Source organism: Carassius auratus, unplaced genomic scaffold, assembly GCF_003368295.1.
Source record: "Carassius auratus strain Wakin unplaced genomic scaffold, ASM336829v1 scaf_tig00020605, whole genome shotgun sequence".
Taxonomy (NCBI): Eukaryota; Metazoa; Chordata; class Actinopteri; order Cypriniformes; family Cyprinidae; genus Carassius; species Carassius auratus.
In genome coordinates this window covers 109,542-122,676 of record NW_020525038.1, presented here as the reverse complement: position 1 = coordinate 122,676, position 13,135 = coordinate 109,542, and the positions used below count along the sequence as shown (strand labels likewise).

The 13,135-nt window shown below is 41.8% G+C and overlaps 1 pseudogene; it reads right to left on the bottom strand.

Moving 5' to 3' along the window:
• Positions 1-753: 753 nt before the first annotated feature.
• Positions 754-9,277, bottom strand: LOC113076510 (protein capicua homolog; annotated as a pseudogene).
• Between the last annotated feature and the right edge of the window lie 3,858 nt (positions 9,278-13,135).

The window sequence follows — 13,135 nt, the reverse complement described above, 5'->3', positions numbered from 1 at the left end:
AAACCCGTAAAAGCTTACTTCGTCTTCTAAACACAATTTAAGATATTTTGGATGAAAACCGGGAGGCTTGTGACTGTCCATAGACTGCCGAGTAAGTTACACTGTCAAGGTCCAGAAAAGTATGAAAGACGTCATCCAAATACTCCATCTGTCATGGACTTTCCTCTCCTCTGTTTCTCTCCACATATAATGAGCTGAACGCAGGCAGTGTACACTCTTCTGTATCAGCGGCGCCACAAGTATACGTTTTTTGTACATATATTTATGCTTTGATTTGAAAGAAAACAGCGCAACCTTGTGGCAGGGCTGACTTAGAAGAGCGTACGCTACCTGCGTTCAGCTCATAATTTTCAAAATGGCGCTACGATGATATGGAGAGAAACAGAGGAGAGGAATTGTTGAATAAAGTCATTATTATTGTGTACAAAAAGTATTCTCTTCGCTTCATAATGTTATGGTTGAATCACTGATGGCAGATTCTGACAATGTCTTTCATAGTTTTCTGGACTTTGACAGTGTAACTTACTTGGCAGTCTATGGGACAGTCACAAGCCTCCTGATTATAATTCAAAAAATTAAATTGTGTAACGAACCTTTTACAGGTTAGGAACGACATGGGGGTAAGTTGAATAATGACAAATTTAATTTTGGGGTGGAGTATCCCTTTAATGTTCGCTTTTATTGTCAAGAGGTGAGATGCAAACAGATATTTACAGGTCATCAGCATTCACTCTCGGTCTCACTGTCACCTCTCTCTTCCACGGGTGGGTCTTCAGCAGTAGGAGGGGGGCAAGACGGGCGAACCTCTCTGTGGTGCTGGGTGTTCAGTAGGTCCCTCAGTCACAAGGGCAACTCCACAGCGAGGTTCTGCAAGTTTTATTCAGTTCAAAACTTTCAACTGAAAACATATATTGTGAATGTGATTTTTGTGTATAGTCTATGTAGTTTCATACAAAAAGCTGTAACGGTCTAAATATAGTGTTTCTGGGTTGTTTTTGTTGTTTTTTTGTGCAAATGTTACCTTTGCCCTGATTTACAAGTGTTTGGCCATCTGCAGGCTGCATTGACATTTTTGTTTGGTTGGTCTCCAGAAAAGGAACCAACGAATGCCACGCAAACACTGGCACAGAGCGGGGCTCCCACGTTGGTCCAAACTAAATGAAGAGACAGACAAACCTTTTACATACACGCAAATCTGTTTTCACAAAACCTACAGCCTCTCTTATTCTCTTAAGAAGGAACTGGTGAAAAAGGACACCTTTCTGTGTCAGACTGAACCTGAATGAAAGCCATTCATATACATACAGTACATCAGTGATTTGTAAAAACAAAGAAAGTGTGTAACTGTCGAGGCATCTGTCATTCCAGTAAACTGTGTAACTCAGATTAAGTACTCATTAGAATCGGGCGGTCCAATCACCCTCTAGCCATGCAAGTCTAGGCAAGTTCCTGTGTATCATTTTAGACATGCTGCAACTGTCTAAAGAAACATTGACCCTGAAAGCACAGTGCATTCATTCTTCACTACACACACTCCAAACACACCTGCTGCTGACCAGCATACCAAAGTCACTCTGAGCCCCCTTATTTTCACAGTTTGTCAGTCTTGAGAAGAAACAGAAAGTGTTTACTGGTGTTCTCCAACTTACAAAACAACATATTCTGGCCACCACAAATTAATCCAGAAAAAATGTTATCTTCTCTTTAATAAAAAAAAATATATACATAACAAAATGTGCAATAAATTAATTTTGGATAAAATACATGTAAAAAGAACTGCCTAGATAATTTGGCATTGGAAGAATTTGGTAGATCGAGATTTGTTCTGAAACATGTTAGAATCTTTTTCAGGGAGAAGGATTCATTTAATGCAACCTTGATAAATAAAAATATCAATTTATTTTTTTAAACCATACTGATTACACCTATTATGCCCTGAACTTTTGAATCATAGTGTACACACAATAATAAGTTGGCATGTTCACATTTTAAATTGGATTCATTCATACTTTAAATTGTGAGTGGCATTGGTAATCAATAATTTACAAATGTTAGTGCTCTAATTGGTTTTATTTATATTTTAGGTTTCTTACCAGTGCCAGGTCGTCCCATGATGATGTCTTTGCGAGGAGCAGGGTGAGGGGACTCGGCTGGAAGGATGAGGGGCAACAGAGCTGTGGGTGAAGGATGGCAAGCCACAGGCTGTGGGAGAGCACCACCTGCATCTGCAGGTCCACCTGACTTCCTCTCTTGCTCTTTACATCCTGAGCCTAATAGTGCAAGGGCAGGTCCAGTGGTTGCATTAGAAGTGGACACATTCAAAGTGGCAGAGTTTGAATGGGCGGGATGTCCAGGAGCCACAGGTGTCAATGACTGAGAGGAAGTCACCAAGACTAAGGTGGGAGCAGGATTGCGAAGGAGAACGGCTCCATTGGTGGCAGCGCCATTGATGGGCACAGGTGCCTGGAGGCCCATGGCATGGTGAGGGGGCAGGCTGTGCTCCCTAGAGCGTGAGCTTCCTCTACGGCTCAAGGGGCCATCACTGAATTTTGCCAGTGGTACATCGGGGTTACGAACGATGACGGGCGAATCACGTAGGGGAACAATACGACGTGAGCTGGGATCCTGTGGCAGGGGTGAGGGTGGTGTGGGAGAAACCAGCATAGGGGGTGGAGTGGATGCGGCAGAGGATGAGGGTCGACTTGTGACACTCCTCTGTCGAGGGAATGAGAGAGATGAGGGGGTGGTAGGCTGGCTTTGGGGGGACAGAACCCTGAATGCTGCTGTGTTGAGGCTGAGGCTGGGGTCATTTAACTGGGGATCAGATTTCGCATAGTCTAATGCACTGGGCAGCGGGGGTGGTGGGGCATCCAGCTTACGTTTACTGGGACTCATGGGTACAGTGAATGTCAGGTTGGTCTGAAAGGTGGGCATGATGCCAGAGATGTAGCGCTCACGTTCTGTGCTGGGAGTGCCAGGGATTTTCGTGCCACTGAGATGTCGAGGGCGGCGAGGGGTCAGAGGTGCTGTGATGGGGCTGAAATTAGCTGGGCGGAAGCCAAATAGTGTGGGTGAGGGGGATGGTGCAGGTGAGAATGGTGACTGATTGGATACAGGTGAAAATGAAGGTGTGCATGAGCGCGAGCTGCCAAGTGAAACCAGCATATTTGCAGCCTCGCACTCATCAAAGTCAAAACGGGACATGTCACGTGGAAGTTCTTGTGGTATAAGAGAAGTCATCACCAGACGTGGTCGAGAGTCCCCGCCACGGCTGCTTGCTTCACTGCTGTCTCGTGAGTTGTCATCCCAGTCATACTCGCTGCTGGTGCGTCCACTTAAACGAAGGTCAGGTGTGAGAGTGCCAGTGCTACTGGCACCACTCCGGTCTCGGCCAACCCCGCCTCCAGCTTCCATCTCTTTGGTGCGCATGGAGAGATGCCGCGAGCAGTAGCCGCGCCTTTGTGACTCCTTTGAGCAGCCTTCACGTGAGCACAGTCTGCGCCACTGTTTGCCATTGAACTTCTTGCGGATGCCTGTAGGGGTGCATACCACATCGCCCTTCTTGTACTTCTGTTGAGCGGCTGTGAGGGGTGTGCGGGAACGGGAAGAAGAGGACGAGGATCCAGAGCCACCCCCTGAAGCACCATGCGAGTTGGAGTTGGGGGTCTTGTCCAGGGAGCCTCGAGAAGAGCTTTGGGGCAAGGGAGGAAGCTGGGATGTGGAAGAGATGACTGGCGCACCTGTGGCTGAGTCCAGGCCCAGGAGCATAGGGGGATGATTTGGGTGAGGAGCAAGCGGCAGATGGGGTGCAATCGGGGTGCTAAGCCCTCTCACCACAGAAAGGTGAGGGCTGAGGTAGTTTGGTTTAGAAAGAATGGGCCGATGCTGAGAAGGAGCCCCCAGAGCTTTGCTTCCCATTGCAGTAATGCCACCATCCCTTAGCTGACTAAGACAGCTGACTTCCAAGTCCACCCCATCTGGGGTAGATGAATGAAGAGGATGAGACTTTTGCCTTTCCCTCTCCCTATCTCGATCTCGTTCCCTTTCTCTCTCTAAGTGCCTATGCAACTCTCTTTCCTGGTCTTTCCCTCTGTGTTGTTCCCAGTCTCTGTTTGAGGCTACACTGAGTACAGATGTGATGGCAGGGTTAACGGCAGAAGACAAAGAATGGGGTGAGCTGAAAGGTACAGTCACAGGATGCAACAAACTCTGAACAAATGTTGGTCTAGTCAGTTGAACCACCTCCTGCTCCACTTCCATGTCATCTCTTTCCTCCCACTCTCTTTCTCTTACCTGCCTACCATCAACCCCTGGCTCTGCTGGCTGGGGTGGCTCTAGGTCCCATGGAGGAACCAGGAGGCGGAGATTTTGTCGTGAGACCCAAATAGCCTGAGCCCTTCCATCATCCTCTACACCTCTCCTCTCCTTTCTCTCATCAGATTGATCCTCCCGTAGCTGAACGCGGTACGGGAAAGACACTGCTGGGTGTGGATCGACTTGAGTGACTATACCTTCTCTGTACCACTGTTGCGCTCCCTCACTGCCCTCGTCACCTCCTCCGAAGGGGACGCAGACTCGTGTGCCTATAGCCACCGGTGCCAAACCTGGAAGTGACGCATCAAGAATAAGGTCAACAGAATCAGAAGCCACTCTAAAAGGGTACTTGCATATGGTCTTTTCTCCATTCAGCTGCACCTCCACAGTCCCATGCTCCTCGCTAACTCTCCGCACAACTCCAGCACGAAACACTCCAGACATTTCTTGGCCCCGATCGTGAGGCCAGCCTTCCCCTAATCTGGGACCCTGTCGGGCCAGAACTCTCTGATTTTTGAGACCTTTGGCAAGGACTCCAGCTAACCCAGATGACAGGCTCTCCTGTGAGGATGCTGAAGTGTTATGTGCTTGTGGCTTTTGGGAGTTGGAGTGAGAATCACGTCTTGAAGCTGTCACTTCTAGGTCGGCTGAGTGTTCACTGGCTGTATCAGTTGAGGAGCAACGCTGTGGGCTAGATGTGCTCACCCCATCCCTCTCTCTGCACTCACCTGCAGTTCTACCTGTAGGCCCAGTTACATTGTTGTGTCTGTACCCAGTGATGCTGTCCTCAACCAGCTGGCTTTGACCTTGTAGGTCTGTGTACGCAGCAGAGGCAGCTGGGCCCTGGCTAGCACCACTTGCATTATGAGAGCTGCTGCTGCTCTGTGGGGGTGTGCTGGGAGTGCTGACGTTGCCATGGTTTCCTGCACAGTGTTCTGAGATGTACTTTTTCTTGGGCACACGGGTCTTAAAAGTGGCCGTCTTACGACTAAACAAAGGGTTGGGGCTATTGCTGGCACTGGTCGTGCTACTGTTGCTGTCACTCTGTGTTCCGCCAGACTTGGAGCTCCCAGGGCATTCCTCTGTTTTCCCAAAATCCACTGCTATACTGAGGATGCCATCCTTTTCTGGAGACCCACTTTTTCTCAGTGGCCCTTCCTGCGATGAGTCAGAATTTGAGGAGAAATGTCTCTTGGGAGAGGTAGGTGAAATTTGGGGTTTTTCTTCAGTTTCTCTCTTCTCTTCTTGTGGGCTACTATCTGCTGGCCTCCTCTTAACTCCTTTGGCGCGAGTGGATGGGGGCGACCCCCTTTCTTGCTTTTTAATGGGCTTCATCTTTTCTTGCTCTGAGAGAGTCTCTAATTCCCCTGATTTCCTGCGAGTCCCAGCCTATCAATATCTTCCACTCTGTTTCCCTCTTGCATCCCGCCCCTTCTCTGTCTTTTTCTTCTGTTCTTGTCCAAGCCTCTTCCTGTTTGCGCTGTGCTTTCCTTCTTAAATTAGAGCCTGCAATGAAACACAGCACATGAGGTGGATCAGTCTGTTATACAGCACTACAGTTCTCATATAGAGAAGGGAGTATGAATACAACATATACAATAAAAAAAACAATTAGTGCACAAAATAAAGTTGTATGTTTAGTGCCTAATCTTATCAAAACATCTCTATAAGTGTGAAAATGGAAAACATAGCCCTGAAAAGTGGATATAACAACTTAACACAGAAAAAAAAAAAAAAAACACAGAACACAAATGAAAAATGCTTGCCCAGACAAGTCACACACTCACTTTGTTTTTTTGGCTGGATCAGAGGAGGCGGGGGAATTCCTTGTTCAGTGGTATTTTTGTGACTCTAAGGCTCTCTATCACTCGCTCTTTCAAATGACCTTTTTGCATTCGTTACAGAGGCAATCCACCCCTACAGTCCTCACTTCCTGTCACAGCACTACAATATCTCAATGTACAATACCATCCTTACACATTACTACTTACACATTCTTTCCTCCTACCAAAACACCCTTTTCTTCACCATCCAAACATCTTACAGTGTGGATTGTGTTTAAAGCCCATTTAAAACCCACAGATATGTTATCAACCTTAACGTTTGTATAAATATATTTAGACACTTCAACACACTTGCTACAAACCATCTTATATACGCCCTACATATTACAAATAATTCAGTGTAATCAAATGACAATTAATTTAAACTTTGAATATCTCAAAACCTGCATGCAGGTTTTATGAATATAAAATATGACTGACTGGTCTTCATTTAATTACTGATGTGCATCTACCCTGTTAGCACACATACAGCATGGAGACGTCTATTTGACATCTGCATTTACATCTACAAGATGTATTTTTTAAGGTGTTTGCTCATCTGCAATACATCTGTAGGACATTTCATATCAGACATCAAACAGACGTTTAGAAGATGAAAACTGACATCTTAAAGACGTCTATCAGATGTTTGTACACAGCAGATGCTTTCCAGATGAAGCGATCTTGCAGATGTATGTGTACTATCTGGGTAATATATTATGGTTAAAGGTCAGAACATGAATGACCTCTTTTGATAAGCCAATGCATGGTGCCATTGACGAAGACGTAACAGATCATTTTAGGTCCGCAATGAAAACTGTCCTATTCTTGTGAGCAGAAACCACAGTAACCACACTGCCATTTGCACTGTAAGACAAGTTTGTAGGCAATATGCAAATCTAAGATATGCAGTATATTACCTCCAGTAAGAAAATTATACCATAAAACAGTGTACTAAGACCTGCTAAGACTTTTATTGCTTTGTCGTGTAGCTGAGTAAAATTTTTGGGTCACTAAACTATTCCAGTGCATATAAGATAACACAACATGTAAATAATGAAAGGTTCTATTTAAAAGGGCACTCAGTTTTTATCCCAATAGTACCACTTGTTTGGATGTTATACTGACATCACTTTTTTTACTCAATGCGTCCTTATTCTGTATGGACTTGCGGATTCCATGCTCTTACACACCAACAATATGTGCTTTCTAAAGTGCCATACATAAAATAAACAGTTTATATGTTAATAAAATAAACATATTTTATATTTTATAATCACTGTGTTAATTTAATATCATTTTATGCTTTATAATGTCATTACAAGTAGCAGTAATTGTAAACTCTGCATGACACACTGTGTCATGTGATGTCAACATGACAATGCTCAATTGCTCATAAGGTGGAGACCCGCTTCATGTGAATTTTATATTTATTTAATGATTTTGAAACTCAAACCATAGAGATGACACCAGCAACATCAAAATTATGGGTTTGATTCCCAGAAAAATTAATGAACTAGTAAAATTTATACTAATGCGCTGTAAGTCAATTTGGACGAAAGGTCAGCAAAATACATGAAATTAAACCTGTGAGCTGTGACTCACATTTTTGAACATAGACTTGAAAGTGCATGATCCAAACATATATTTTTATAATTCATGACCTGAAAACATTTTGTAACATGATTTTGATGCACCATTTTCATGGTAATGTAATGTTTGAATTTAAAATGATGAATTTTGAGATTTTAAGTTTTCAAGTGACATATAGTTTCTGATGATTTCTAAAGTGTGATAGAGAAAAAGTCAACAAAGACGACTTTTTTTTTTCTAGACAAAGGTCAGAACTCCTGTTATGATGTAGGTTTTTGAGGTGCACTCTTGCCATAAATTAATCTATTACTTTTCCTACATAATTTTTAACAAAAAAAAAAAAAAATAGATTTCCAACTACCTTTCCAACGATATATAGATTGTCATGATTAGATTAGGATTTAATTGTAATGTAGTGAAGTAAACTTAGGCGGCCGGGTGGCAGTTAACAGGTTAAATATATACGTGTGTGTGTGTATGTGTAAAACTTTTTGAACTGGCAAAAAAAATTTAAATAATGACTCGCCAAAAGCACACTAATAAATGTTCCCATCCAACAGCAAGTCTCCAAATAAACTCAAATGCCCTGAAACAAAGTAAAAGCGCCGTCTGACATCAACAATGGTGCTGCTGTCGTCGACTTGCGAAAGTTTTGCTGAGTAGTACATACACCGCCGTATCTGTGTCAAGCGCTTTTATTGGTCGTAGTGCCTTACTCTACGCTTACAACCACCTACGACACAGTCGAGTGCTGTAGGCCTCCTCCACAACACAAGGCCGCACAGCAGCTTCCGTCTCCCTGAGGCTCCTGAATCGAGGGAGACGTTGCCCGTGATATTAAAAAATAAGAAGAAATAAAGAAAAAGAAAAAACAATCCTTCTCAAATACACAAATAAATTTAGGCTATAAATATGAAAACATCCGAGTTAAATGTACTGAAGGCACCTGAATATATATTATTATCTAAATATAATCAAGATTAACTAACAGAACAATCGTTAATAACATAACAATATGTTAATGTGAAAAGCTATGGATATACAATAAGCAGTGACAGTTTCTGAAAGGTACACGAATAACGTTACACAAAAGCAGTTTGTTGAAGCTGTAGCTTTAAATATTTTCAGGAAAAAAAGTTTTTAGGCTGACTGTGCACCTCCACCCCTCCGTTTCAATGTGTGTGTGTAACGTTATGTTAAAATGCTTAAGTTAATGTTACTCCGCCATTTTACACAATCCAGTAAGAGGAAAGTAAACAACTGACAGCGAAACGTTATAGATGCGTCCGCGACGTAAAGGCAACACACAGCGTTAAATGTATAGGAAGATCACTGCAGTAATGCAGATGAAAGGTTTCAACTCACCCCGTGAATATTTACAGAGCCGTCGAAATGGTGTCGAGGCGAAAGCCAAGCCTATGAAACCACGGAATCCACGAGAAAGCTTTTGCAAAGAGTGTTTTTCTTCCGCAAATGAGAAAAAACTCCAGCCGTTGAGGTTCCAGGGTACTCTACAGTCGCAAAATGGTGAATGAAGCACTAAGCCTTGACAACCAGCGCCCTCGACCAATCAGCGTTCACTAAAGGGTACAGTAGCCTGTCAGCGCTCGACTAGCAGTAATGAGGGCGGTGTCATCTGTCAAAGTCCCGTTGATTGACAGGTCGCTCGGACCAATCGCGCTATGGGAAAACAAGAAACAGCTGGTCGATCCCGAGACTGCATCGGCCAATGGGATTAAAAGGGAGGGGCAGCCGAGGGGAGTAGGTGGGCAAAATCGAGAAAATTAATAATTTGCGATTTCAAAATAATTGATCGAGGCATTATTCCAAATCAAAATATAAATCAATAAAACGAAAATAGCATAGTAATGTTAACAAAATATAATAAACAGGACATTCATGAATTTTAAAACTGCATACCAATACAACAAATGACAAACGCCTAGTTGTTGGTTAGTTTACAGAATACATCTTTAAAAAAAATTCTTAAAGAAGATATAAAATATGCTAAATCTGTTAAATCTGTTATATATATATATATATATATATATATGTGTGTGTGTGTGTGTGTGTGTGTGTGTGTGTATTTAGTTCTAAAGGTAAAGTGGTTCAAGCATACTTAGACTTAGAAGTTATTTCCTTCCTGTTTATTATTTACGTTAATATCAGCCCTGACAGTGAATCCCACTAAACTGGTAACCGTGCGCTTTTCCAAAAGCGAATATTTTCTTAAATATGATTATTTCCATAAGAAAACAGGCAGAAAACTGATTTCCAAGTCTGAGTACGTGACAGGTATTTTAGCATATATATATATATATATATATATATATATATATATATATATATATATATATATATATTCTGCCTGTTTATTATGGAAATAATCATATTTAAGAAAATATTATATATATATATACATAAACACACACACACACATAGGCGCAAAATTAAACCAGACAAAAGATGCATCTGCGCTGCGCAGACCGATCTGCGTTACTGCGTATGACATAAAAGTACCGCGAGAGTGATTGGAGTGCAGGCGACTCTCTGTGCTTTTGAATTGCTCTCGCGGTACTTTGATGTCACACCCCGATCGTTCTGCGCAGCGCCGATGCATCACGAACTAGTCTAGGACTTCAGTAACTCCTGTTTCATTTTACACTTTCTATACCCTCTCGAATCCAGCCAATCGCGGAGCTCGCGGTCTTGAGACCGCCTTACACCGGCAGCTTCATCAAATCGACCTGTGATTGGTCAAGCTGTAGGGGTCTCCAGACCAATGACCAAGCCATGTGATGAGCTCATAATGCCTGTTGCCATCAGTACAACCAAAAGGGAAGGGTTGAGAGTAAATTAGTCTAAATGAGGAATTAAAATGCCTAGCCACAGAGTGTAGCAGACATAGGTTTCTGCATTGCAAATTCAGTTTTTATCATTGTGGGTGGCCTCCTTCAAGCCATATTTGAATAAACGTGTGGTTTCAACCAATGCAAATGGTGTGTGTGTGTGTAACTGCACGCTATGGAGATGATCAGTTTATGCATCACAGCTCAGCTGGACCGTCGCGCATGCATGCAATAATGACATGCAATGGAAAATTGCATAACGCACACACACACACACAAACACACACTTAAGTACTCAGTCATCCACACAGAGACCATAATCTCTTAGTAAACGCCACACCCTGTTTCTGTTCTTCTGTTAAAGCTCACGAGAAGTCCTGCAAGGGGTTGACGTTCAGTACAGATACGTGAGCATTTGTCTGTCTTGTGTGAGGTTAACATTTAACTACGAGAAGAAAAAAGTTATGTCAGTGCTCAAAGGCCAGTTTCGGTCTGACCTATAAAACAAAGTGAAATCGAAAGGGAAAGGGAGGCCAAAAAGTGGCATATTCAGTCATAATGAGACTTTCAGGTTGACTCAGTACACACTTCGATGGGGATATTATGAAGTACAAAGAAAGGGTATGAGGCCTTCAGAAAAAGGGCTGAGCTTCAGAAGGTGCCAATTTGAGCTTTTGACTCAAACAGTGAGGAAACAAACAACCACTCTGGTCTGACTTAGACACAGACACTCAAGAAGAGTCTGAAAATGTAAAAGTCTTTAATTAATACCAAGAAGTGCCTCATTAGACAATTCACATATAAATAGACCCTATAAACTTTCTTGAGCACCAAAGCAGTACTTTCAAAATTAAATTCACGTGTTCATGGAATTATATACGTATATATATATTTCAATACAGTATATATATATATATATATATATATATATATATATATATATATATATATATATATATATATATATTTAAACTACTTTAAAATATTTATTATTATTTAATTTATTATTTGATTAATTTTAAAATATATTTTTATTTATTTATTTATTTATGTCTCATTTATTTATCTGCCTTACAACTGGAATCTCTTTTGTGTTCTCTGTTTCTTTAATTTGGATTCATTTAAATAAAGTCAAAAGCCAGTCACTGTCAATCAATCTAGTCAAATAGCACAGATACACACTGCTGCTTCAAAGCACACAAACAATCATAATTAGAGACAAATTAGGCCTCCATGTTACAACCAACCACTGGTTCATAGTGCCTGATTTTCCAGCAAAACTTAACCTTTGACCTACCCTTAGCAGGTCAACGAGCCCTCACAGCAAGTGTCCAGGCTTCGCTGTCAATCAAGCAGTGTGTGCCCCAGACTCCTCCACCCCCTCCTCTTTTGTAAAGCATTTTATTATTTCAGGGTGAAGAAAGAAATCAGATTTCTATGGTGTAAAGTGATTAAAAACCTTGACAGAGTATGCAATGCAAGGAAATGTGTGACATTTGCATAGTCCTGGTTCCTGCACTGAAACTACCAGGGCAGAGCATATCCACAAACTCATAGAGAATAACCAAAACTATACAAGGTTTATTTAGCACAGTGGCTAGATTAACAAATAACCAGACACCACCCAGTCTACATATTCCCTCAAGTTTAATAGTAATGACTTTATGATTCTCTTCAATGAAAAAATAGATAGCATCAGAAATACAATTACAAATGTATCCTACAGCATCTAATACTTTAGCTTCATTCATCACACCCAAAGATAAACTGCAGTGCTTTACACTACAGGACAGGAAAAGCTAAATTAACTTTTTACTGCATCTAAATAAACAACATGTTTATTAGATCCTGTACCCACTAAATTACTGAAAGAGTTGTTACCTGTAGCAGAAGAGCTGCTTCTCAACATTATTAACTCTATCTTTAGGTCACGTTCATTCAAGCTGGCGGTTATCAAGCCTCTTATTAAGAAACTGCGACTAGATCCACTGGTAAATTAAAGACCCATTTCAAATCTTCCATTTATATCTAAAATTTTAGAAAAAGTTGTGTCTGCTCAATTGAGCACCTTCCTACACAAAAATGATCTTTATGAAGAATTTCAGTCAGGTTTCAGGCCCCACCATAGCACAGAATCTGCACTTGTTAAAATTACAAATGACTTGCTTGCTTCTTGCGTCAGACCAAGGCTGGATCTCATTGCTAGTTTTATTTGATCTTAGTGCTACGTTCGACACCATAGATCATGACATACTCATAGATCGATTACAAAACTATACAGGTATTCAAGGGCAGGCTCTAAGATGGTTTAGATCCTACCTGTCCGATCGCTACCATTTTGTTTATTTAAATGGGAGTCATCACAATTATCACCAGTAAAATATGAAGTGCCACAAGGCTCTGTCCTAGGTCCAGGGGCGGATCCACCCCAGTTGGCAGCAACGAATTAAAGATTATGGCTAATTTGAAAATTTACGAGCGTGAATCTTCCGTGATTCATGATCCGGCTCCGGCTCCGGCTCCGAACTCCCGAACTGATTTAAATTATTTGCGATC